Genomic DNA, 27,198 nt, shown 5'->3' with positions numbered 1-27,198 from the left:
ATCCTACCCAGGGAATGGCAAATTAATTAAAAATGGGGGGGGGGGGGGTTAACTTTTTACAAAACATTTTTAATTATTATTTTTTATTATAGTATATTATTATTATTCTTTTTAAATGTAGTCTATTTGTGTGGAACTAATTACTTTGAAAAGGAAGTGTGCTGCTTAGCCTACTGTAACATTACATTAGATTTTTTATGTGCATTATTTTACAACCATGAAGCAGCATTACTGGAGACATGAATAATTTACGTACAAATTCATAAAGTGCAACTGCAATAAATCCCTGTTGGAAAATCCATTTTAAGCTGTTTTGAAAACTGGTTTCCAGCTGGTCTAAGCTGGTCATTAGCTGGCTGACAAGCTATCATGTTCTAAAAACCAATTTGATTGACTTAACCCAGTATGAAAAACCCCCAACTGGTAGCCGGTTTGTTGGTGCATAAGTCTAATCTGGTGCATGGAACCACCTAATGACCACCTTGGACGCAGTTAGAAGCCAGCTATAATAGAAACGATTTTTAATTTTACTAGATCAAATCCAAGGTCATAGTAATTTCAGACGATTATAGGCTACACCACGAAATAAATAATGAAGACAAATAATTAAAAGTACTACAGTTCAGTTCTAGCATAATCTTATATCTAAACCTCGTTGTAAAGAATGCAACGCCTCTTCTCAACATGTAAACCAGCCACATGCAATAATCATTCATATTCAATACGTGAACTTTAAATAAAAACAAGGAATTTCTGTTTATATAGTTCATTTCTTCATGTGTCAGACGCGTAGGGAATATTGCATGCTCAAAGTGCACAATGAACTGGCAGATGACACTCGAATAGGCACAATAGATTTTCCCTACGACAACTGGGATTTGGTTAAACTACCATTCCATACTCATTCGAAGCACGTGGTTCATTCATTTAGTTATTGTGCTGTCGTTTAAGCGGCATGTAAATGAACGGACAGCTGTAATGCATCAGTGATGCATCTGGGCATCTAGCAGCAGCGCACATAGAGAAGTTCAAAGCGCGCAGTGATGCTCTCCACAGACGCGTCTGACACATCTCTAACCTTCAGTATTTCTTGAGACAGTCTGCAGACAGAGCTTTTACTCACTCCGAACATGAAGCAACTCCTCGAAGCCAGAGTTATCCGGGAGAACACTCCGAATCAGTACCAACACAGGCTATCCGCGAGGGGGAACTCGCGTAGTGAGACCATCTTCGTCGTGATTCTCCTTCTCTCTGTCTCTCTGACACTGAGTCCAGCCAGCGCGAGCCAGCCTCACTACCCTCGCGCGCCGCTGACATCACACGAGAGCGGCACAGCCAAACGCAACCCGTCATAGTTATACTTTAGACACAGAAAAGTCTTTATTTATAGTTGCACTTTAGACACAGAAAAAGTAATGTCTTATTTCTTTATTCCCGTGTTTGTGTGTGTGTATGATATATTATATATAAAATTTTAAATATGTAACATATGTGCAAAAAATATAACCTCATATATTATATTAATTATATTATATAAAATTATATGTCTCTTGTATATATATATATATATATATTATCTATATCTATATATATAATATATCTATATATATATATATATATAGAATTGTATGTGCAAAATTTTATATAATAAACGTCTTCTTTAAGCTAAAATAATGATTCATCTTTTAAGTTAAGTCGTTTCGCTTCTAATTTTGTTTTATATATTATGGGAATAATATAATAATAATTGTGATTTTTTTATTATATAATTTCATATTAATATATATGTTTTTTATAATATACCATAATATAATATAATAATATAATATACCATAATATTCCCATAAACAAATTAAATGCCTTCAATGTATATATTATACATTTATCATTTTGCAGCCATTGCAATATAATATAATATAATATAAATAATATAATATAATATAATATAATATAATATAATATATATAATATAATATAAATATAATATACTATAATAATTATGTATATATTCCCGTTGCATATGTCAAATTGGTCTTTCTATAATCAAAGTTGACACCTCATGTTCTATTTTTACCGGATAACTCACCGTGACCCACCGCCCTCCGGGTCCACTGTAATCTGTTTTTACAACTACCTTAGACACCTTATGCAAACCACAATCCTCCCTTTAACAAAACAAAACTGTAACCCCCTGAACTGGCTGAGGATAATTACTTCTGTACAACCTACTCCACTTGACCACACAGCAGCCCCTTCATCCCATTTGTCAATTCCAAAAATAAAATGAACTCTGGTGGCCCCCAAGGGCATGTGTTTAATTATGAAATAAAAGAGGATGTCTGTAGACCAAAAGAGTATTGATCTAAAAGAGTGACTAAAAGAGATTTTTTTTCCTGAAAAATTTATGAAGAACGTGATTTTAACTATGAAAGAGGCAACCCAGCTCTCTTGAGGAAAGGCAAGATGGTGCAGGAACCAGCGGGAGAAATTGCAGATACCAAAATGAATAAACTGTTTGTTAATTTGAATATTAAAGCAATAGGAATGAATCACATGTCCTATTGCTGTTGCATAATTTGTTGGTTTGTGTTTCGAAAATTACCTGTTATCAGATAAACTGTACAAGATGAAACCAAAAAGCCTTCAAGTCAACGGTTGTTTAAACCAAATGATTAGATTCATGGATTAAAACTGGTAGTAGATAGTTTAAACTATCCCTGGATTCTGATGTGATGCTCACAGTGACTTGATAGAATTAGAATACAGTGTCCTAATCGTCTCTGCGATCCATTAATATAATTAGCATTGTTTAGTTGGAATACAGAAAGACATGAAAACTTTGTACATAAGGAATCTTAACTTTAAAATGGGAAACGTTTCTAGAGTTCACAGTTGCCATTTGTCACTTCCCCTGGTTTGGAGACATTCTGAACCAAGTGTTATCACAGACCGGTGGCCCTTCATAAGACTTTCTGTGCCAATTTACAGCTCTTATGGAAAAGTATCACTTCTGTTTTTCCTCATCTCACAAATAAACCTAGAGATAGAAGTCATTTTTTAAATTGGCTGTGGAACTGGAAAATATAAATTTGTTTAATCCTCACAAAGAACTAGCTACGGAAAGAGGCGAAACTTGCAAGATTAAGACTTCATGTTAAGAAACAGCATCTCGGTGGATGAATATTACTGCCATTTTAAGATGATATGCTGCTTCTAAAAATAGTGCATGCAAATCCGACATTCACATCAGACTTTTGACCGATAACATTTCCCGGAGCGACTTTCTCAGAACACAGAATATTCTAGTGCTCCACTTTATTTAATCATATGCCTCAGTGCCAATTAGTACCTGGACTTAGCAACAGCTTGACTTCCATGATGGCACATCTGTCTACATTAAAACTGACTCCAGATTTTCTTGGTTTCTATTTCATTACTGCATAATTTTTCATGCATTAATTATGTAGACATCTGATTTCACACTAATGTGAATATAAATGCTCTGTCTTTTCTCCCACGTGTGTACAATAGCTGCTCACTTTTCTGAACACCTTGTTGTTGGGGTTTATTGTATGATGATGGCTCATTTTCATCATCATCATCACTCTCTAATGTAAAATTACTGTAAATTTGTAAAACATTGCAATAAACAGATGTTACAAAAATAACAATTTATTTTGTTTAAGAATGTAGATTTTTTTTAATTAGCACTTACTTGGAATGGTAATTGTTTGTTACTTAAACTTTTATTCTGTATTTAGAAAGATTCTATTCTATTCTATTCATTCTATTCTACTTATGTAATCCTGTTTCTGTGGAGATTTCTGTGGAAACTATATATATATATATATATATATATATATATATATATATATATATAGATATATATATATATATCATATATATATATATAAACGTGGCACAATAAAAAAAAACAAAAAAAACATGGACATCAATCCTAGATTATTAAGCAGCCTACAAATATATATATATATATATATATATATATATATCTATATATATATATATATATATAGAAGAAAGAAAGAAACAATTAATATGGAGCAAGGAACAATACTGAACCCTGTAAATATAAAGCTGGAACACTTTCAATTCTTATGGGGCCATAAAAACCAGATTTGTGAAAGGAGCTGTTCAGTTTGTTGTCCTTAAAACTTTGAAAAGAATTAGCATATTTGAGCGTTTATGAAAGGATAACTGTGCTAACAATTTAAAACAAAAATATGCAACAGGGCTGATATACCTACAAATTGGCGTCAAACATCAACAAACATCAACAAAAAACATTTTTTTTTTTTAGATTGAGACTTAAAAAGTAAAACATTTTTTGACTTTTTCAGAGCGCCTTCTTTGTAACTTGTCTGCGTAAAAAGCCCGACGTTTTAGTTTGAAATGTTGAATGTGGCAGTAACCTGTGGTTTCCGGCTTCATCCAGACGGCGGAGCTACATTGTAAAACACACAGCGTCCATTTTCAAACCCGTCCGCAGAGCCATCGCCACATCACCGCTGAACATGGGGGCCGTACTTGGGCTTTGTTCCATGGCCAGGGTTGGGTAAGATTACATATTAATATACTGATGAAATATAAATAGAATCGTATAGATGTGCGAAGGAAAATAACTATTTGGTTTTTAGCGAGTTTATCTTGTGATGATGACATCTTCATCGGGGAAAAAACGAAAGAGAAAACGGTGTCTGGCCCTTCACGATGATCTTCATTCATAAAACCCACTGAATCTTTTTAATATTGACAAAGAATGACACACCACGGAATATTAAGTAATTGCATCACGTTGTGGTTTGATTTAAATCAGCTTGTTTTGCTTTTCTAGATGTACAAATTTCATGTTGGGTTGGTTCCCATGCTGTGATGAAGCACAAAATGTTTTTATATTAATAACGTTACATAGGCAATTGTGTTGTTATATTTTGCATAGTTTTTATCACCAAATGACAATATTACTACCTTTTACTCGTAATTGCAGCCAATAACCTTACTCGTAGATAAACCAGTATTTTATCGGCAATTGTGATCATGACAGCAACTCCATTGTGTGATGTTTTTGGGGGGTTTAAAATGGGACACACAATAGATGATCTTCTACCATAACACGAGGTTTTCAAAGAAGGTCACATGTTTGTTAGGATTTCAAGTGTTGCGACATCAAAAACACCGATTAGATGCAGTTCACGACACAAAACCCACACACAGGAGAGGATGATGAGGATAACAACTGGGCCCTGAGGCTATGTAGCAGGGATTACTTTTCAATAACACTTAGTTAAAAAAAAAATTATATAATAATCTAGTATATATATATATATATCAGATATTTATACTAATCTATATAATAATAGAAGCTATGCCATCACGAAAAAAAAAAAAATCAGCTTTGCCATCACTGGAATAAATTACATTTTAAAATATTAATATTACATATCTAAAATATTTATTATATTAAATGTATTAAAAAAGAAAACTATTATTTCAAATTTTTTTAAATAATGTTTGAGAATACTACTGTTTTTTACTGTATATTTTTGAACAAATAAGTGTAGCCCTGTTGAGCTTGTTATATAAGAGACTTGACAAAATAAATAAATAAATGAAAATCTTAATGTTCATAAGGACTCCCATATTTAGTAGTGTGAATATTTTTAAAAGATGTTTAACCAGACCTTTATTTTAGGAGGGATTTAATGTCCTCTTTAATCACATTCTATCTAAACTCTTTTGTTACGTAAAGGCCAGACAAATTTAGCCACAAGCCTAGTGTTTTTCACCCGGAGTACAAATGAAGTATGAGGCCTCTTTAATTAGACTGTTTTTTAAACACTGATGTGAGCTCACTTTGAAGTCATGTTTATGCGTCACCTTCGTCCTGCTCATTTTGAAGAATTAAGCTGTTTTATGTCTAGGGATGATAAATCAGCATCATATTGGTAATTGAAAAACTGAGATGTTTCAATTGCACTTTTCAAAAGCATTAATTGCCCATGCTTTCATATGGTACATTATGCTGTTGTAATGGCAAAATTAACTTATATATAATATTCTGCTTCTATTTGTTACAGATGGTGTCATTTATTAATTAATAGCCAAAAAAAAAACCAACGAAAAAAAAAGTCATAATGATTTTATAATTATCAGTCACAATATCTTGCACAATGCTTGCCTAATTATAAACTCATCTGGTGCTTAATATATTATATTGGTGGGGTACTATCTGACAGGTTTGACAGAAATATGCATGCTGAGATAAAAAGAAAACTACGACAGCACCCTAGGGTCTGAAAAAACAAAAAAAACAAAAATCTTGTGATCTGAAGATGGAGCGGTGTGTGGCTGAAGTTCACTAAATATCTGAAATTTGCTTACATCAGATTTAATGTAATTTTTTTTTATCTTTGCAGATTCCTTGCCTTTGTGGCAGTGCTCCCTGGCCTGCTGTGCAGATGCTGCCCGAGTGGAAACAACTCCACAGTCACTCGGCGATGATCTATGCCTTCTTTATGCTGCTGGGTGTGGCCATCGCCTGCATCAGCTGCTCATGCCGGCGGCATGGAGGGGCATCTGAAGAAGGTGACCCAGCATTCCCTGAGCGTTTCATTTAAATTAAAGTTTTGCATTTATTTTATAGGGTTGCAGCTGAAGCAATCTGATCCTTTATTCTTAACGTCACTGCAGATTCCAGGCTTTTGTGAAGGAGGAATGGGGTCGTCCATCCCGGGAGTCCAAGGTCATGTGAACTGCGATGTGCTGGTGGGCTATAAGGCTGTGTATCGTGTGTGCTTTGGAATGGCTATGTTTTTCCTGCTCTTCTCTCTCATCATGGTAAAGGTCAAGAGCAGCCAGGACCCAAGAGCTGCTGTGCATAACGGGTATGTATGCGTTGGTGTGACCTAATGCTTCAAGTCTTGACCTGTAACTCTAAGGTTGAAGATTGGAATCCTTAAGAGCAAGACTAAAATAATTTCAGAAATGTCTCGTTGAGCTTCCTCTAAATATAATATCTTCTACAGGTTTTGGTTTTTCGAAATTTTGCGGCTGCCACTGCTATTACAGTTGGAGCTTTCTTCATTCCTGAAGGCCCTTTTACTACTGGTAAAGTTTTATTTTATTACCTTAAATATGAAATATGCATGCAAATATGCATAACAACTATCATTAAAAAATAACTGTTGAATGTGAAACATAGTTTTACATTAAGTATACATTATACAGTGGAATTTATCATAAAAGATAGCAAAAACAGCACAGTGTTTAGTCAGCTTAAGTGATGAGAGAGTGAGATTAGGCAGACTTGAGTTGTTTCTCAGATTTATTTGTGAGGATCTAATGATGAGCTTCTGTTGGGTCTCTTCCAGTCTGGTTTTACATAGGCATGGCTGCAGCGTTCTGTTTCATCCTCATCCAGCTGGTGCTCTTGATCGACTTTGCTCATTCTTGGAACGAGTCCTGGGTGGAGAAAATGGAGGAGGGGAAACTCTCGCTGCTGGTATGCAGGTATGCAGTAAGAGAACTTGATTTGTTCAGTCCCACATAAGAATCAAAAAAACTTTTTCCAACAAGCAGCAGTGCAGCACAACAACAAATATAAATGTATAATCGACTAGTAGACTTCAATGCTCTGCCATGACGCTTTAAGCTTGACATCAACTATTCGCCATTCCTATAGAGGGCGCAACAGGATAAGAAATCTTTGAAGGACTTCCACATTTACGCTCCATTTCCAAACAGTTAAAATGATAAATAAATGCATACTCTGACACAAGACATGTGTGATTATATTACTGGATGCTCGAAATTGGGGATAATGCATGTCTTAAACAGCTTATTGTACAGGTAAGTTAATCGGCGTTCTAATCTAATGCACTGCTGGACTGTAACGCACACACATAGGCTACAGACAGTAGCTCGTACATCACGTGCAAATCGTGCGTGCACAGAATCATTCAGCGCAGAAATGTATTGTCAACACTATTCTGTGATTTCTCAGTAAAATGAAGAGTTGAAGCATATATTTCTTAATAACTAAATCCCACAGCTTCACTACTAGTAGAGTAGAATGAATTCACACACGCAATCGCTCTCACTAATGCATTCATATAAATGCAATTTTTACTGTGCTGCTTTATCTTTATCTGATTTAGAACGAGCAGAAATCTGTGGGAAATATAAGGCCCAAAGACAAAATAACTGATAAAAATGAGCTGTTATAGGAGCTATAGCCATGTGAGCAGCACTGTGTCATGTGCCATAGCTGTGCACGAGGTGAGCTCCGGACTTATTGGTTCATTAATGATGTCATCAGTGACTAGTTGATTTCGACTTTAGAAAAATTGTTCAGAAGTCGTTCAAACCCTAACTACTGTTCAAAAGTTTGAACAATTTTTTTTTATATATATATTTTTGAAAGAAGTCTCTCATGCTAAGCAAGGCTTTTTTTTTTTTGCTTAAAAATATAGTAAAAACAGGAAAATTGTGAAATATTATTCCAATTTAAGTTTTCTAGCATAATATATTTTAAAATGTCATTGATTCTTATTATCAATGTTGAAAACCATGTTGCTGCTTAAAATTTTTGTGGAAACTTAAATGTACATTTTTGTATGGATTGTTTATTTTTTTTATTTTTTTATTATTATTTTTTTTTTTTGATGAAAAGGAAATTTAAAGAAACAGAAAGTTTATGTCACTTTTGATTTTTTGAATTGGTTGCATCCTTACTCGATAGAAGTTTCTTTCGAAGAAAATCTTGCCAATGGTAGTTAGTAGTGCATATCTTCAACATAAATAATGTCATAAATAGAACACATTATTTTTATATTTTACAGTGTATGCAGTCATGAAGACTGATTGTATTGTTCTAATGTAATTTATTTTTTCTCCCATCCAATAGCTCTTCTGTCTGCCACAGCCATCAACTACGCTCTGTCGCTGATGTCTCTGGTCTTGTTCTACGTGTATTACACTCACTCTGATGGCTGCACTGAGAACAAAGTCTTCATCAGCATCAACATGCTGCTGTGCGTTGGTGTATCTGTCATGTCCATCTTGCCTAAAATCCAGGTAATAAATACAAAAAGTCTGTTTGTTTGACTAGTATTGAAACTGTGATCATCTCCTATACTTCAGTATTGCTTTAAATTTTGGATATGTGTCATATCAGGTGAGCATCAAGTTGTCTAATAATAATTTCTTTATGTCCATTTTTCTTTCCGCTGCTTCTCCAGGAGTCCCAGCCCAGATCTGGTCTCTTGCAGTCTTCCATTGTTACTCTGTACACCATGTATCTGACCTGGTCTGCCCATGACCAATGAGCCTGGTAAGGACTGTGAGAGATTTGTTTACAGGAACATTCTGCTTTTCATGATATCGGTCTAAAATAATGATATTCTTGCCCTTCAAGACCGCAGATGCAACCCTAGCTTGCTTGGCATTATTGGCCTCAACAGCACCACCCCTGCTGGTCAGGACCGTGTTGTTCAGTGGTGGGATGCCCAGGGTATTGTGGGCTTGATCTTGTTCCTGATGTGTGTGCTGTACTCCAGGTAAGAGAGTTTGCATGTGTTAAAATATAGGGTCTGTTTTAGAAGCTATTTTTCAACACAGCAGTCAAATTTGGCTTTTTATTTCCTCAGCATCCGGAACTCCAGCAATGCCCAAGTGAACAAACTGACCCTCACCAGCGACGAGTCTGCTTTGATTGAGGATGGTCCCGCTCCAGACAACTTTGAAATGGGTGATGGCTGCCAAACGTGCCGTTGACAATGAGAAGGATGGAGTCACCTACAGCTACTCTTTCTTCCACTTCATGCTTTTCTTGGCTTCCCTGTATATCATGATGACACTGACAAACTGGTACAGGTATGTGCCCATGTGACGATGTATTTATCAGTTTCATTTCATAATATATTAGTGATCATATTTTAGTTTGATTAGGCCAATTTTGTAAGCAGCTCAAGAGCTTATTTTCAGAAATTCAAAAGGCATTTTTCTGGTTTACAAAAAGTGCATTAATATGCATAAAATTCTGTACATAAATGTATATATACTGAATTGCCAATACACCCTTAAAAATAAAGGTTCTTATGGGCATCAATGGTTCCATAAAGAACCTTTACCATCCATGGAACCTTTTCATTCCACAAAAGGTTCTTTAGGTGAATAGAAATAGAAATTTACCACCAAGCGTGTGTGTGTGTCTTTTTTTTGTTTTAATATATTTAATTATTATTCATTTTAGATCTTTATAGTCTTTTAATAATAACTGTCCTTTCCTAACTTTTATAAATGTATGACTTTTATAGATGAATATAAGCATGTATATATATTAGTGCTGTCAAACAATTAACCGCAATTAATCCCATCCAAAATAAAAGCTTTGTTTTAGATAATGTGTACACTGTGTCTATTTATTATGTATAAAAAAAAACAAATGCATGCATGTAAATATTTAAGAAAAATGTTTATATATTAAATATATTTATATATAATATAAATGTTTATACAAGTAAATTAATTTTCAAAATACATATTGTATGTGTGTGTATTTATATATACATAATAAATATAGACAGTACACATTATGTAAACAAAAATGTTATTTTGGATGCTTTTATTAGCGATTAATCGTTTGACAACACTAATATATATTCATATATTCAGCAAGGATACATTAAAGTGTATCTGGGGAGATATTTTTAATGTTATAAAAAAAAATTATATTTCAAATAAATGCTGTTCTTTTGGACCTTTCTATTCACCAAAGAATCCAGAAAAAAAAAAAAAACATTTCAACCAGCACAAGCATTTTTAATATTTATTCTAAGAAATGGTGCTGCCCCCAAACTTTTTAACGGTGATGTATGTATATTTTAACAATAATTTTTATTAATTCTTTTTTCACAAAAGTCTTAAATCTGCTCTTAATAAAAACAATATACAAATATAGTATATACAATATCATCTAGCATTTTGTTGTCATTTAAATGTTTTATGGTCAACAAGGTAAAACAGATTTATCCTTAAACTCTGAATGAATTTTTTTTTTCTTGTCAATTTTATAGCCCTGACTCCAGCTATGAGACTCATGACCAGCAAGTGGCCCTCTGTGTGGGTGAAGATCACCTCCAGCTGGATCTGCATCTCTCTGTATGTGTGGACCCTGGTGCGCTCCACTGGTCCTCATCCACCGTTGACTTCGACTGAGAGGACGGGACTATCCACATGTATAGGGATAGGAGGGTCTAAATGTAAAATACTTGTGAGTGTTTTGTTTGTTCAGCTGACCTACAATGTCTACATGTTAACCTTGCATGCTTTTATGTAGTGTTTTTGTTCATATATGAGCTGAAATAAATGAAGAACATGGCTTGGGTTTCCTGTAATGTGAAGTTAATATTTCCTTCAAGAATTTGTTCTTCAAAATTAAGGATAATATAACCTTGATTAATAACCTCTGTATGTTTAATAAATAAATAAAACGTATTTTAAGTTATTTGTGGAGAGTAGTTGAAAATGCAGGTCATGTTCAGTTCCCAACTAAATCGTGCCATCCATAGTTTCCTATAGAAAGCACATATACAGTAGTGAATAAGCATGTGGAAAATTTACAGGGCAACTTAATTCATAGGAGATTTTGTCATGCTTTTCGCCCCTTGATGATTTGCACCATGAACATGACTAATTTTGACTTAACAGTGCTAAGCCTTTTGCAACTTGCACATGTTAGTTGTTTTTGCGCACTATTTATTTTATGCTTGTAGCCAATGTGTGTGTTTGAACAATGTTTTTGCACTGATTATATTATCCTTTGCTGATAAAACCTTAATAGATGACTTGTTTTGCTTTAACATTTATTGTAGCCTATTAAAGGCACACCGGTGGATTTCTTGATGGCAGTTCTCACTTTTTTTTGTGTGTCCGTGTTATTTTTTGCCCTTTGACAAGTGCATTGTCAATCACCAAATATCTCATCTTATTAAAGGTTAAAAACCCAGATTATGTTTTTTTTTTTAAAGTGAAAGTGGACATGACCTTCAGCCAAGTATGGTGACCCATACTCAGAATTCGTGCTCTGCATTTAACCCATCCGAAGTGCACACACACAGAGCAGTGAACACACACACACACTGTGAACACACACCCGGAGCAGTGGGCAGCCACAGAGCAGTGAACACACACACACACTGTGAACACACACGTTTGATGCCTTGCTCAAGGGCACCTAAGTCATGGTATTGAAGGTGGAGTGGAGAGAACTGTACATGCACTCCCCCCACCCACAATTCCTGCCGGCCCGAGACTCGAACTCACAACCCCTTCGATTGGGAGTCCGACTCTCTAACCATTAGGCCACGACTTCCCCATTGGAGTTCTCATTGGAGTGTCAAAATATTACCAGTTATTGGTACAGATTTCAGGATTTTCAATCATGATTACGGTTCAGGTTTCCGATATCGATTTACCTGAAAATATTCCGGTATATGTATTTTTCTAAATGGAAAAACAACAAAAACTAATACTGTAAATTAAACCTTGAACCCTCTCGGTACATTTTTGGTAGATTTTTTACATACAGTAGTCAACATTTGAAGTGGATCAAAAAAAAGTTCATCAAAGTTGTCCAAAGATGAACGCATTTTGGTTTTAGGATTTAGGACAACTTAGATGAAAGGTTTTGATCCACTTCAAATGTTACTATGTTTATAGGCCTACAGTTCTAATTATCTTCTCAATTTAGTCGTTAGAATATAAATAGATAGTATAGTATAGTAGTGAATGTGCCTCTTTTACTTTTTCGTTTGTGACATAGTCACAACATAAACTGATTTACTGACGTCCTTCCACGGTTCAAAAACAGATATTTTATAGTTTTAGTTGTACGTATTTAAAAGTGGAAGAGATTATCCATTCATGTGGACTCGCAATCCTTTCTCACTACAACCCAGAAGCTACAAATCTGTATTTATTTCTTTAAATTTCATGATGAAATTGTCAGAATAATTTCTTAAGTAATTTTTCAAACTAACAAGCGCGTATAGACTATATGCATGATTGCTTTGCGTTTGGTCTCAGCCAGCTCTGTTACATCCGATGCAGTTCTGGAAGCCATTTTCGCTATTGGTGATAACTGTGTGAAAAATGGTTAGGGAGGATGACACATATTACACTCGCTGTTTACAAGAGCTTCCCCGGATTACCGTGGATGACGTTAATCGTATCGCGAGGCAATCAGCTGTTACACCCAACAGTAAGAAAGAGAAGGGACTTCAAAGTATTGTATGCAAAAAACTATTTGGTAAGTTTTACTTACGAATCAGGGACTACGACGGAAAATGAGATTTAATTTAAAAAGTGTTTTTTTTTTTTCTTTTTTTGGTTTGTTATTCAAATCATAAATAAAACTTTTCAACCGCCAGCCCTATTTCGAAAACCAAAAAAAACCCCCACCAGAATCAACGTTTAGATTCCTTTAATGCTACTGCAAAGCTTTGTATAATAATGAAAAGCTCACGGTAACAAGAATCACTGTGTATTGTCCAACATTATAGAACTAACCATCTTCACGTCTATTTACAGTGACTTTAGGACATCAGGCAGGCACTTCTATACCATATACATAAATGATCGTTGTAACATTTTCTATATGGCTCAATAATAAAATGGGGAAAACACGTGCGTCACGAAAACAGCTGCAATGTAAACCAAGGCACAAGCAACATAACAGCAGCCTAATCTCCCTTGGTAGAGATTGTGGAAAAGGACACTAGCTAGTGGAAACAGTAACCTAGAAGTATCTGTGAAAGGGAAGGAAATGTCATGGACAGACGGTACCAAAAAAAAATTCTGGCAAATAAAGGTCATCATTTTGATGAATATTTACAAAAAAATGAAAAGGTCTGTTTTCTAGGCTGATTAGCTTTCAGATATCAAGCTGTGGCGTGTCAGAGTTCAGTTCGCACAGGTAGAAGAGCGTGGTCTCGCTCGCCTCCGCCTCTGTGAGGGGCTCCAGACGGATCAGAGAGCTGCGAGGCGTCTCCATCTCCAGGGCCTTGTCCAGCAGGTCTGTGGGTGTTTCAGGGCTCTGGGGCAGGATAGGCTGGCTCAGGTTTTCAGTTGGAGAATCTGGTGGGGCCAGAGGGGTGCATCCATCCAGGAAGGCCAGCAGAGGGCAGGTTGTATACATACTGGATCAGCTGCTTATCTGAATTGATGTAACCAACATGCTAGTAAACAAAGCACAGGTGAGGGCACACAAATGACACGCGATTTATAAACGAACATGCAACAATTACCTGTGTTGTCAGGCTCAGGATTCCCTTTGTTGATGCTATCCTTTGTTTCCGAGACCGCTTCCTGCCAACAGCAAAAAAAAAAAAAAAAAAACAGCTTTATATCAAAATATGAAAATGCAGAATAAAATTAAACAAGTCATCATGGTGAATTATAGCAGCTGAGCGATGCATCATTGGAAATTATTTTAAAACTTTTCACCAAAAAAAAAAAAAAAAAAAAAAAAAAAAGGGAAGTAAACCATATTATGGGCTCATGGAATCTCCAAACAAACCTGTATGATATCTGGGTCAATGCTGAACTGTTTTCCATACAGCATGGCCTGGAAGTCTTCCAGACTGCAGTCAATGCTGGTCCAGATAGTCCATCAGCTCAACTCTGCAGTGATTTCATTTACAATGAAATGTTCATTAAATATTCTTAAAGCAGAAATGTGTAATTTTTGCACGACTACAAGACTCACCAATAAAAAGATAAATCACAATAAATAAAAAATCAAAGAGAAATGCAAAGCCTGAATTTTGTTGAATCAGTTATTTAGTAGAATGGAAGCCTATTTCAACCCACATGAAAAAAAACACAAAAAAAAACTCACTTTTGACAGACTTCATAAAAGTGAGATACTACGTGTGGTAAAAAAAGGTCACAATTGATAGAGAGAAAAAGTCAGAATTATGTGACAAAAATGATTTGAGATGTCATAAGTTAGGAGATAAAATCAATTATGAAAAAAATATAGAATCTTTTTTTTTAAAACACTGAAAATTAATTAGATTAAAAATCTAAATTATGAGATTATGAGATAAAATCAAAATTATGGATTATGATTTACCCAAAACATTTTTTTCTCTTATGTGGTAGAAAACTGGCTTTCATAAGTTCTCAGAGTTTTTGAATAATTATTGTTTACTCAATAGTAAAGGAAACTTTTTTTTTCTCTCTTGGCAAGTGAGAAGCTCAATAGGATTGATATTAAATCTCAACAGCCGTGTATTTGTATATTGGCAACACTGGCCTACTTACTTGGACCAAGAAGGTTTATGTATTTTGTGAAATGGCTCCATTTTCGCTGGAGAATGGAGTCCATCAGCTTGACTGGATCCTCTGAACCGTTAGAGCTGAGGGTTTGTTCAACTGCAGGGCGCTTTGATGAAAATGTCAGAGATGAATTTGGGTACTGCTTCTTGTTGAGTGGTTGATTTTGTTCCAGTTTCGTTTGTGCTGTCGTTTCTTATAGTCGGGCTGCTTTCACAAGCAACTTTCCACAATTTCAGCATCTCTGTAAGAAATCAAGAAAAACACAGATCTCATTTCTAATTTGCTGTCAAAACGTTATGCAAAGGAGGTGCAATGGGTTTGAATCTAAAACCACAAATGCTTACCCTTGGTCAGCTGGTACCGATACGCCATCTGTAAATTCTGCATCTTCCTCTGTGATGTCCAGATGACGACGTCTTCAGAAATGTCGGAACTGTTCTTCAATCCATTGAGTCCATTCACTGAGGACTAACAGAGACGGCAAGAGATAAGTCTCTGACAAACAGAGCTTCAAGTTCCAATATTAATGAGGAATATCATGTTATATAAATAAATTCGGTCCCCCACCAACGTGTGCGTGATTTAACTGACGGTGATTCTCACAATTTAAGGGTTCATATCCAGGGGCAGGACACTTTCACACAAAGTGAACCCTGCCTCAAATCTCATTAAGACGAGAAAAAACGCAAGATAATGAATGAGCAACAATTACATTTACAATATAACTGACAAGAGCACATTTCCTCCTAGTAGCAAGGACAGACAAAGTGCATGGAGCCGAATCATCCCTGGATGGTTTTACACCTACTTTGCTGTGGTCCATAGATTCCTCGAAGATCTGGTGGATGAATTTCGACTTCTTTCCGTTGCTGTTCAGTGTAAGTGGCCTGAAATTAGATAGCAAGTACATATTAATCATTAAAGGTATACATAAAGGTATACATAAGCTACATATTAATAATAGTGTAAAATATATTAATATTTGTTTTTCATTTCTAATAATGAAATACAATTTTATTTAAAAAAAATATGAAATTCTTTTCTCTCAAAATTACTGAAAGAATTAATTATTAATCAGAATTGGGACCATATATATATATATATATATATATATAATATATGGTCCCAATTCTGATTAATAATTAATTTTGAATTTATATTTTTTTTAAATAAAATTGTATTTCAGTATTAGAAATTAAAAACAATATTAATATATTTGTACAATATTATTAATATGTAGCTTATGTATACCTTTATGTATACCTTATTAGTGCTGTCAAAAAAATTAACTCACATCCAAAATAAAAAACCTTTGTTGGTTACAAATATATGTGTGTGTACTGTGTATATTTATTATGAATATATAAATACACACACATACAGCATATATTTTGAATATATTTACATGTAATATATTTTATCTTAAAATAAATTATATCAAATATAAATATATTTAATACATTAAAAGTAACATTTTTCTTAAAATATATAGAAGCATGTGTTTTGTATTTACACATTACATAATAAATACACAGTACACACAACTAGATTATGTAAACATTTTTTTTAAATTTTGGATTAATCGTTAATTGCAATTAATCTCTTGAACGCATTTTTGCATATATATTAGGGCTGCACGATTAATCGCATGCATTTGTCATGCGTGTCTCATCAGTAAAGCCGGTTCCGTGCTTAGCGGTAAATGTCTGTCACCTGTTTTCAAACTGGGAGCGGCAGTTAATACACAGAGCCATAGTTCACTGACAAGCTACGCAATATTCTGGTTCATAATATTGAGATTAATCGCATTCGATTATGAACACGATATTGCGTAGCTTGTCAGTGAACTACGGCTCTGTGTATATGAACTAACCCCGGTGCATTTGAAAACAGGTGAGGATATTTACCGCTAATCACGGGAACCGGCTTTACTGATGAGACAGCGCATGACAAATCTGCATGCGAGTAATCGTGCAGCCCTAATTATATATATATATATACGATGTTATATACATATATATATATATATATATATATATAATATTAATAATATATAATATATCTATACTATATTCATCTATATATATATATATATTTTTTTTTTTTTTTTTTTTGTTGTTTTTTACAGTACTCATCTTTATTTAAAATAAGAGTCTGTTAAATATATTTTAAAATCTATTTCATTTCTGTGATGGCAAATTTCAACAGCTTTTATTAGATGCATACACATACTTTTTAGTCTTACCTTTTGCGTTTTAAATTTAGCATACGGTTGTTCTGAACCAATGTGAAGATGAACTGCACCAGCTGCAGGGAAAAATACAAAACGTGGCAATTAACATTCAAACCCGTGCATTAGATCCTGCTCTTTTTATGCTGAAATACAATTGAAATGTCTGCAAAACTGCTATGTGTAAGTAGAACGTACCTCCTTTATGACCTGCGGCGCTGCTGTGCATGTTTTCTGTCTGAGGTCTGAAATCTCTGTCCAAAGAGCTTCATTCTCTCTGAAGAAAAGACAACAGAAAAGAGAATGAGAGTTAGACATTTTTCTGCTGTTGCTAAGATATTCGGAGTGGTGGTTTAACCAGGTTTGATACTTGCTGAACAGGGAAGTATTAGGTACAACTAGCGATTAGACTGTCTGTTTCCTTAACTTCGGGTAAATGCACACAGACGAGATTAATGATACAGGGATAATGCAAGGCACAAGTATAAATTAAGCTTCTAACAGAATATTTCACTTACCTTTTCAATGTAGCAAGTCTAGCATCCATGTCTTCTTGCTGCTCATGTACGTTCTGAACGCTTGTCAGAATTTTAGAAAGATCATCTTGCCTTATTTTGCTCTCTTCAGGGCGAGCATTTGACACCTATATCAAGAATAATGACAATCTAATGACAATATTTTACAATTTTAAAATATATGTTCTCTAAATATTTTCATTTGCATTTTATTTTCAGGTCTCTATTTTCTAATTTCGTCATTTTTTAACAGAGATTTACCTTTCTTTTGATGTTCTCTAGCAGGTCATCTTGCCCATGTTTGAAATATGGATGCTGGAATTCAACTGGTCCATCTCGCTCTTGCTTCACTACGCCCGTGTCAATGTGCATCACCTTGCGAAAAACCATCTGTTTGGAAAGGAAAGGAACAAAGAGACAAAGAAACGAACATTGATCTCTAATTACAGCTGAACAATGAGGAAGGAGGAGAATTTCGGTGAAGCTGTAGCAGTAGGAAACCACTTACACATGTTGAGATGTCGGACCAAAACTGGCCATGTTGTTGTGCTTGAAAAACTTTGGGAGAATCTCTTTTGCAAAACCTTTGTTCATTCAAGTACAAGGAAACTGTTCCCTTCCTATTAAAACAAATTAAGAGCCTTGTTAACAAAATAAAATGGACCTGACTTTTTGTATGTTGTTTCCTTATTCTGTAGAACACATTCTGTGGGTGTGTTTTTTTTTTTTTTTTTTAGCTTTACAGACATGGTCAATATAAATACTTGATTGAATAGAAGAGAGTTTTACATTCAAAACAATAATAATAAAAAAAAAAAATCAAAATGCTATTTTTGTATTTCACAGAGAAATGACAATAAAAATAACAATAAAAAGAATACTATGAAGGTATGGAACAACATTAAGGTGAGAAAATAATAAAAATGTGAGTTTACTATTTCCTGATTACAATATTATAATACAAGATCTATTTATAGATACACATTACATACACAAACACACGTACATGTGCAAATCCTCCAAAGAACTAAATAATAATAAAACTGTTAAATAAGAAAATAAAAATGGGAAAATCTTAATACTTATATCATAGCACGACATCTATAATCTGACACACATCCATCATAACAAACATCTAATCTCATAGGACCCGGATCACAAATATCTGTGTCATTGTAAATTAAGCTAGAATGCTAACATGAAAATGCTTTTCATTTAACGTTACCTGGCTCCAGCAAATAAATTCATTTGTATCCGAATCCTCGACGAGGGTCCAAAGCTTGGTGAGAAATGCGGGTACGTTGGAGTTGTGTTTCATTTTTCTGGAGCGAAAATGCAAAGAATAAATAATATGAATCCGATTATTTTCTTGGGTTAGACAAAACACGAGAACCAGTGGAAAAAAGCGACGCAACTACACAACTTCCTGTAGGATTTGAGAGCTCTGATTGGTCCGTGGCGGCCTTACGTAAGAGTGCTCACGTGTATTGTCAGGCGTATGTTGGTGGTAGCCAATGAAAACTCTTCGTTGAAGAGCGAGGGACTTGATTGGTCACTCTTTCACCCCCCAAGAGAAATAAAACGACACCAGCGCTCAAAAATGAATTGCGCGTTCTCCACTGTTAGTTTTTTTTGGATGAATGTCTGTTGCACAAATCGCAACATCAAATCTCACTAAATATAGCGTTTTAAAACAAAAATTATAATTGATTAAAAAGTGTAAATTAGAATATTTTTCCGTGAATTATGTCCTCTAAAGAGAATATTATTGCATCATATTTATGCTATAGCACGTAAATAAACTTAATAAATCTACACTAGCAACAGTAGATCCACTGGTGTTGGTGTTGATTGTTTGAGGTCTGCGTGGAGCGGGAATGGAAAACACGGAGTGGAGTTTTATCCGAGTCAGGCTGTGAGCGCTTGAGGGAACTCTGTGTCGCTCCGTTCCACTCATTCGTGATGCTCCGTGGCGGTCTTTGTGTTTCCTTGTCACCATCAAAGCTTGATGGCTTAGCTTGTTTTGAAACTATTAAATTCGTTAATGGAGAAGAAACATATCAGCTAACTGGCCAAATCAAGTCTAAAATGTAAGTTATTTTTTATTATGTACTTGTGTTTGGAACTGTTGTGTAAAAATATACAGTTTACTGAACACGTTTGCTTCGGCCTGCAGACCTTTGCCAACTGAATCACACCTGTGAAGATATTCATAGCAGCAGCACTCTAGCTGTGTGATATTGCTCAGTGTTACCTTTTACATTGTTGTGTACAGCTGTTGTAAAAAAGAAAAAAAAAGAAAAAGAAAAAAAAAAATCAATAAATAGACTATTTGTGACATCTTAATGGCAGGTGCCATATATTGTGACAACATGGCCCATAAAATATTTACATATTAAATGTTATTATTATTATTATTATTATTATTTATTATTTCTGTAGCCTTTTTGACAATATCTCAAATGATCATTCATCAATTTAACTTTACAAGCTTTACAAATCAAAATTTAAATGATAAATAAATAGATTGTTTGTGACAACATTCTTCACAAAACAGTTTTATATTTATATTCTGTAAACTGTATATTCTGTAAAAAATTTTGATACAAATATTCAATATATTTTATTTTTATTTTTTGTAAAAAATTGGTAGTGTATAAATTTATTTTACATGGAGCAGGTTGCCTCACACTGGCAAGTTCAAACTACTTGCTTTATCTTTGTTAACCCTCCTGGTATTGGACACTTTTGCTTGTGAAATAAATGAATTATATATTGTATTGCAACAATGTTCTATAAATCTGAATCCTTTTGCAAAATGCTGAATCAATGCAGACGAATGTCATGGCCTAATGGTTAGACAGTCTGACTCGTAACCCAAAGGTTGTGGGTTCGAGTCTCGTACCAGCAGGGATTGTAGGTGGGGGTGTGAATGTACAGCGCTCTCTCCCACATTAAATACCCACGACCGAGAAGGGGTGCCCCTGAGCAAAGCACTGAACCCCCAACTGCTCCCCGGGCGCTGCAGCAAAAAAAAAAAAAACAACAAAAAAAAAAAACAATTAAAAAAAAAACGCTCCTGGTGTGTGTGTTCACTGCTGTGTGTGTGTGTGTGTGTGCGCGCACTTTGGATGGGTTAAATGCAGAGCGCCCATTCCGAGTATGGGTCACTATACTTGCCACATGTCACTTCACTTTAAAGTGTCTTGAGCAAATGAGCATATTAGAATGATTTTTGAATGGACATCAGGTGACACTAAAAACTGGAGTCATGGTTACTGAAGTTAATTAAAAATTAAGTTACTGAAATTAAATGTCTTTTGGAGTAAAAGTGTGATACAGCAGATCCAATTTGCACGTCATTACAGTTGGAGTTCATACAGTTTGCACAAGTGAGTATTATTAATCTTAAGTATTTTAATATTTCACTTTACAGTTATTGCATCTTTGTCATTGGGTTACATATTGCAGATATAATGCTGCTACATTAATATAGTCAAAACATTTGGCAGCGACATGTGTAATTGTGGCGTGAAGGAAAACATTTTTTGAATAACTAATAGGGAATTGAGGATTGAATGAAATGTATGATGCATGCATGTAGTCTTTTTGGCCCACATTTATTTCTTGTTAGAACTAGCACTGTCATATTCTAACACTAGAGGTCAGCATTGCACAGCAAATAATAGTAGTGAACTCGATCTGATCTGAACAGTTCATATATAGATGATAGCTTGATCATTACACTTGTCGATGACATTCAGATTGTTCTTGAACAGTACATTAAATAAAATGCATGCTAAAATGTGGTTTGCATAGAGCAGAATGCAAGGCATTGTCGTAAGCAAGGGGTTATAAGGGCAGCGTTTTTAACAAACCTAATCACCTGCGAGGGAAAACATGGCGAGATTAAACTTTTGTCCTCCTCAATGCCCTTGAATCTGTTGTGAAGAGGATTTTACCCATGCAGCTGCAAAAAAGAGCCTTTTTATGCTGCTCAGCTCTCTCTCCCACACGTACACACATGTGATAGTAATTTCAGGTTTAGCTGATGTTATAAATAACTGATTATTGTGCTTTTTAAATGCTTAGCACTTGATTTAATTTGTTAAGCCAGCTGCAAAACAAATTGCCTTCTGAGAGAAATAAAAGGCTGTATTTAATTAACCAGACCTGATGTTGGACAGAGTAACTGTAAGAGGACTAACAACACTGAGACGAACATTAAGGTGAGCGTAACAGAGAATGAACTTGACAGGCCTGACTAATGAGAGCAGACAGTAATATTCACATCAAACGATTACATCAAAGGGTCTTTCCTAATAGCCGTAATTAGAACATTCTTTGATTCTTGGTAAAGAGAGATTATGGAGATGGCAAAAATCAGTGTGAATTATAGTTAGACAAGTGATAGGAAAGTCACTACTGCCTAGTATATAGAATATTTGCAATGAACACTCTTTCTTTCTTTCTTTCAATTTTTTTTATATAATGCCAATCAGATTATATCATAAGGGCCTTATGTGAAGTGTTATCGAAAAAAAAGGAAGATATATGGATAAATGGGTTTTGGATTTGATCTGATAATAAGTATGTATTTTATAAGTATTTTAGATAATAAATGTTTTAGTAGATTCGAAACCACTAGATCGGTGCAATTTACTTTATAGGAGTCATATGATGCGATTTCAAATGTTCCTTTCTCTTTGGAGTGTTACAAGCTCTTGGTGAATAAAGAAGATCTGTGAAGTTGCAAAGACTAAAGTCTCAAATCCAAAGAGATATTCTTTATAAAATTTGAGACTTGTCCATGCCCCCCTGAAACGGCTCATCCTAACACAGCCCCACATCTCTACATCACTATGTGGGAAGATTTGCATAACGCCGCCCAAATGTTCATGCAGAGAAAGAAGGCGTAACTTTTATTCTGGTTGTAGTATTGTTGTTGCTGCCACCGCCATGACATATAGATGTTGTGTGTTTCACTGTGAAAGCGAAACTACTTTGTTTGGCCTTCCAAAAGAGGACGATATACGCTTCGTCATGCCTGGGGCTGATCTGTGCCGGTCGCTGAGGAAATACATCCACTTTGCACTGTGGATTGTCGAATCGGCTTTCATGGGGATGAAGTGGCGTCCAGCCCGGGGTCGTCACATGTGGTTGCTGCAAGCACAAGGTATCCTCCGTCGTAGAATCCGCCTGCAGCACTGTTCTCAAGCAGCCCGCCTCTGCTCACTCAAGGCCGCGGTGTGTGATGTTCTTCCGTTGAGAAAGCAAAACTACTTTGTTTTTGCCTTCCAAAAGAAGACACGACTAGAAATCATGTTTATATCATGTTTATAATTGGGTTTTATGTTTTTGTCTCGTCGCTCCGACCGGACAAGGCTTCACAATATGTTAAGAAGCATAACATTTCGGTCTCACGCTTGAGGCATTCGGCCAATCACAAGGATAGCTGGCCAATCAAAGCACACCTCGCTTTTCAGAGAGATGAGCCTCGTGAAAACCGTTTCAGAAGGTGGGGCATAGAGGAGAAACAGTAATGTACAGTATGTGGAAAATAATGTGTTTTTTATCCTTAAACCGCATAAACACATTTCATTACACCATATACACAAAATAATGTTCTTTTTAGCAACATGATATGACCCCTTTAAAGTTTAAGCTATAAGAGAGTAACCAAAAAGAAAAAAAAAATGGTTATTTATAAAACAATTATTATTATTATTATTATTATTTATTATTATTATTATTTTGTGCACAATCCTGCTATTGGTTGAGCCACTGTTGTTGTATCAGTCTGGTCGGGATACTCAAACATAACAATGTTTTTATAGCACCAGAAGGGTTTATTAATAATCATACATCAATGGTAATCTTCGATAGGTGATAATGTTACAGCATTCAAAGTGATGCCTTTTAAAAACATTGGAAATGGCACATTATGTTAGATATTTTGTCGTGTGCAAAAACATAGCATGCACAATTGCAAAATTATGCAGAACTGCACGAACGTAAGGTTCATGGCACGCTCATAATGTAAACAAACAAACAATCAAAAACAAAAAAAAACAGATGTAGGAGTCACCCGAGGTTGACTGACACACTTTTTCATTGAACCCATTTGCTTGGACAGGCTTGATGTCTTCAGGTAGGTACTGGTTGGGAAACAGTGCACTCACTCTCCCTTGCCCTCTCTTTTTGTCTTTCATTTTCTTTTGTGTTTTTTTTTTTCCAGCAGAGTTGGACCAAAAAAGCCTGGAAGGAATTGATATTTTCCATTGGATGTAGAACTTGGACCTCTGTTTTATAGTTGTTGTTCCCTCTCATTATTTGATTAATCCTGAAGTCTAAGAGAACCAAAATGAAACAGAGAAAAATATATTAGTGCTGAGCTCAGCAGATTTATTTTTACCTAATGAATAGATAAGTTTGGATTATGCCACACAGAACTGCCAAGGAGACCAATTTTTATTGCTGTTCGAAACATCTTTGATTAAGTGAAGCTGAATGGTTATGCCTCTCTGTATTAATTGGTGCAGTATTTCCATATTCCACCACACAAATTGAAATCAAATGATCTCATCATGCAACTAGTTGCTGTTTTAGAGCCAATGTTTTAAACTGCAACAATAAAACACACCTTACCAGTTGGATGTCAGGGAGAAAAACTTTTTCTTCACTTTGAGGAAGTGCTTTTTAAAGAGAATATAAAATCCATTTCTTTTCTTTCAGCTCGGTGAGACTTGGAAATGCTTATAGACGATATGCTAGCCAGAGGCAGTGAAAGGTACGTTTTCAAATTTAGCCTCAACATCAAGGAGTCTTAGGTTTGAGAGGAGACGTCGCCACATATGACCTCACGAAGCTCAGAATCAAAGGTTAAATTAGGTGAAGAAATAGTTTTTCTCCATTTTACAAATAAGAGAGGTTTTAATGACACAAGCATTTTCATTATCATACACTCTGCTATGTGTAATTGTTGATTGATTCGATAAATAATTCAATAATTCAAAAGGGCTACATGCATTCATTTTTTAGTGTTATAAAATGGAATATGGAAATATATTGACAATGAGTGGTGCTTTTTGTAAAGTATTTGTTGCGTTATTCTGATAAGCCATTTATTTTGAATCATTTGACAGTATTATTCAAAATACATTGAACACCAAAAGGTGTGATATTTCACGATAAATATGATGTTAGTCTTTTTCCAGTGCATTCAGCTCTCCCGCCACCTCATTAAAGCATTAGTCACTATCGAAGAGGGGAAGACGACGTTCACATCTGGTCTTTGTTTCTTCAGTTTTGTAGGCTCATTACATAACTTGAAGCCTTTCAGGCCTTTGTTTGAAATCCCTAAACTTTTACAATTTGTACGCCTGACAATCCTGGTTTCCATTTAAATAGCTTCACTTCTCTCGAAATTTCTTTCCTGATTCACCTCCATGATAATGAAGCAATTTAGTCAGCATGTATTCTGTTTTCACTCCATCGGGGGTTATCATAGCATGCCAAGTGTCATAAAAGTAAAGAGATAAATAATGCAGCCAAGCTCTCAGAACCACCTGGCATGTTCATTTATATGTTTCAGTATTAACATTTTTTTTGTGCTTTATTGCTCAGAAAATGCTTAGCGCTGTGTCATTAGGCCATGGGGATGTGATTGCCTGTATTCTGCAGTTTCACATGACCCAGGTGGAATTCCATTGTGAGCAGAAATTAGGATATCGTCACGGGTATTACAATTTAAGGGCTAGTTGTTCAGATAAGCAAAATCTTTGTTCCAAAACCTTGTGAGTTGTATGCAAGACAAGCTTTTTAAAGCTTTTAATTTTAATGCACTCCTGATCAGTTCACGTTAATTTTGTTGCCTTCTAAAATGCATTGGCTGCATCTGAAATCACATACTTCCCTATGAGATGAAGGTGAAGTGGTGAAAAACAGTGAACAGAGTAGTATGTCTGAGGATTCATTAAACAGGAGGCAAAAAAGTCCCTGGATAAACTACTATTTCTGGCATAATTCTGAAGTGTGCTTCTGGTGGACACTTTACTGTTCCATTAGGGCACAGGAGAGGATTTGTGAATGTCAGTGTAGTGATGAAACTGATGCTGGTAGGTCGCATGAAAATGACAAATGTATTACTTACTCATTCATACTACCTATTGTACCTATGATTTTTGGACACCGCCTTTGTTTCAGACACATTCTGAAGCAGAATTACGCGGATTCTGTACAGAGAAGGCAATCCCTTAATGCACTGTGACATGCTACCTATGTTCCACAGTTTTTAGAATGCTGCCTTAGAAGGCAGCAAGTCAGCTCACTAGGCCTAGATGTTGGACAGATGGAGTGCTAACTACTCTTAAGAAAGCACATTATGAAGCTTTACCTTGCCAGGTGTTTCTCATTTTGGTTATAGTGAAGTAACGTGAATCCCTTTTCATTGAAAAACCTAGTACAAAGAGTGGATTCAGAGGGAGGTATTTGATGATGCCAGGTTTAAGACTCCCGTTGTGTCTCATATGCATATTCAGCACTTCCCCATAAACACAGAGGCTGTAAATGCAGAGGAACAGCTAACTGTGTACAAGTTGTAACCACTAAAATATCCCTGGCAGACCGCAAACCAGGAGGTTCGACGAGCTGTGTGTGCTGAGAATGACTTTACATGGGAATTACAATTTAAAACGATCTGCCTGAGGGTGTGAGATTTCTGAGGCTTCAAACCTCTCATGCCTTTCAGAAAATCCATTTAATAATGCGCACTGCATGTAATAGGATAGTAGTTTACTGATTCCCTGAACGGCAAAAGAAAGAAAGAAAGAAAAATATAATTCTCAGCATTTTTGTCTTGGTTTCCAGTACAAATATCTATACTTTCTGAAATCAAGTACATATTTGAGAAGCAAAATGACTTAAGATATTGTTAATATCTGAAATCAGAAGAAATTTCAGATCGAATAAATTATTAAAATTAAGTTGTTATGATGTTTTTGGTTAAAACATAGTATTATATTAGCAATATAGTAAGTAAACATAAGATCACAAGACAATTTGATCTAAGTTTTTATTTATTTTTTATTT

General features: G+C 35.1%; 1 long non-coding RNA gene and 2 pseudogenes across 1 annotated transcript; 2 read left to right on the top strand and 1 right to left on the bottom strand.

The window, feature by feature from the left end:
- The first annotated feature begins 1,130 nt into the window (after window positions 1-1,130).
- On the top strand, window positions 1,131-11,318 carry LOC122140982 (annotated as a pseudogene).
- A 2,581-nt stretch (window positions 11,319-13,899) lies between these two features.
- LOC122140981 lies at window positions 13,900-19,558 on the bottom strand (annotated as a pseudogene).
- A 449-nt stretch (window positions 19,559-20,007) lies between these two features.
- LOC122141133 lies at window positions 20,008-25,105 on the top strand. The gene is made up of 3 exons (XR_006157565.1): window positions 20,008-20,198; window positions 21,451-21,500; window positions 24,844-25,105. It is a non-coding gene; the product is annotated as an uncharacterized LOC122141133 (long non-coding RNA).
- The last annotated feature ends 2,093 nt before the right edge of the window (window positions 25,106-27,198 follow it).

This window comes from Cyprinus carpio, chromosome B20 (genome assembly GCF_018340385.1).
Source record: "Cyprinus carpio isolate SPL01 chromosome B20, ASM1834038v1, whole genome shotgun sequence".
In the NCBI taxonomy this organism is placed as follows: Eukaryota; Metazoa; Chordata; class Actinopteri; order Cypriniformes; family Cyprinidae; genus Cyprinus; species Cyprinus carpio.
The sequence above is the reverse complement of the archived record's forward strand: the minus strand, read 5'-3'. Positions and strand labels throughout refer to the sequence as shown.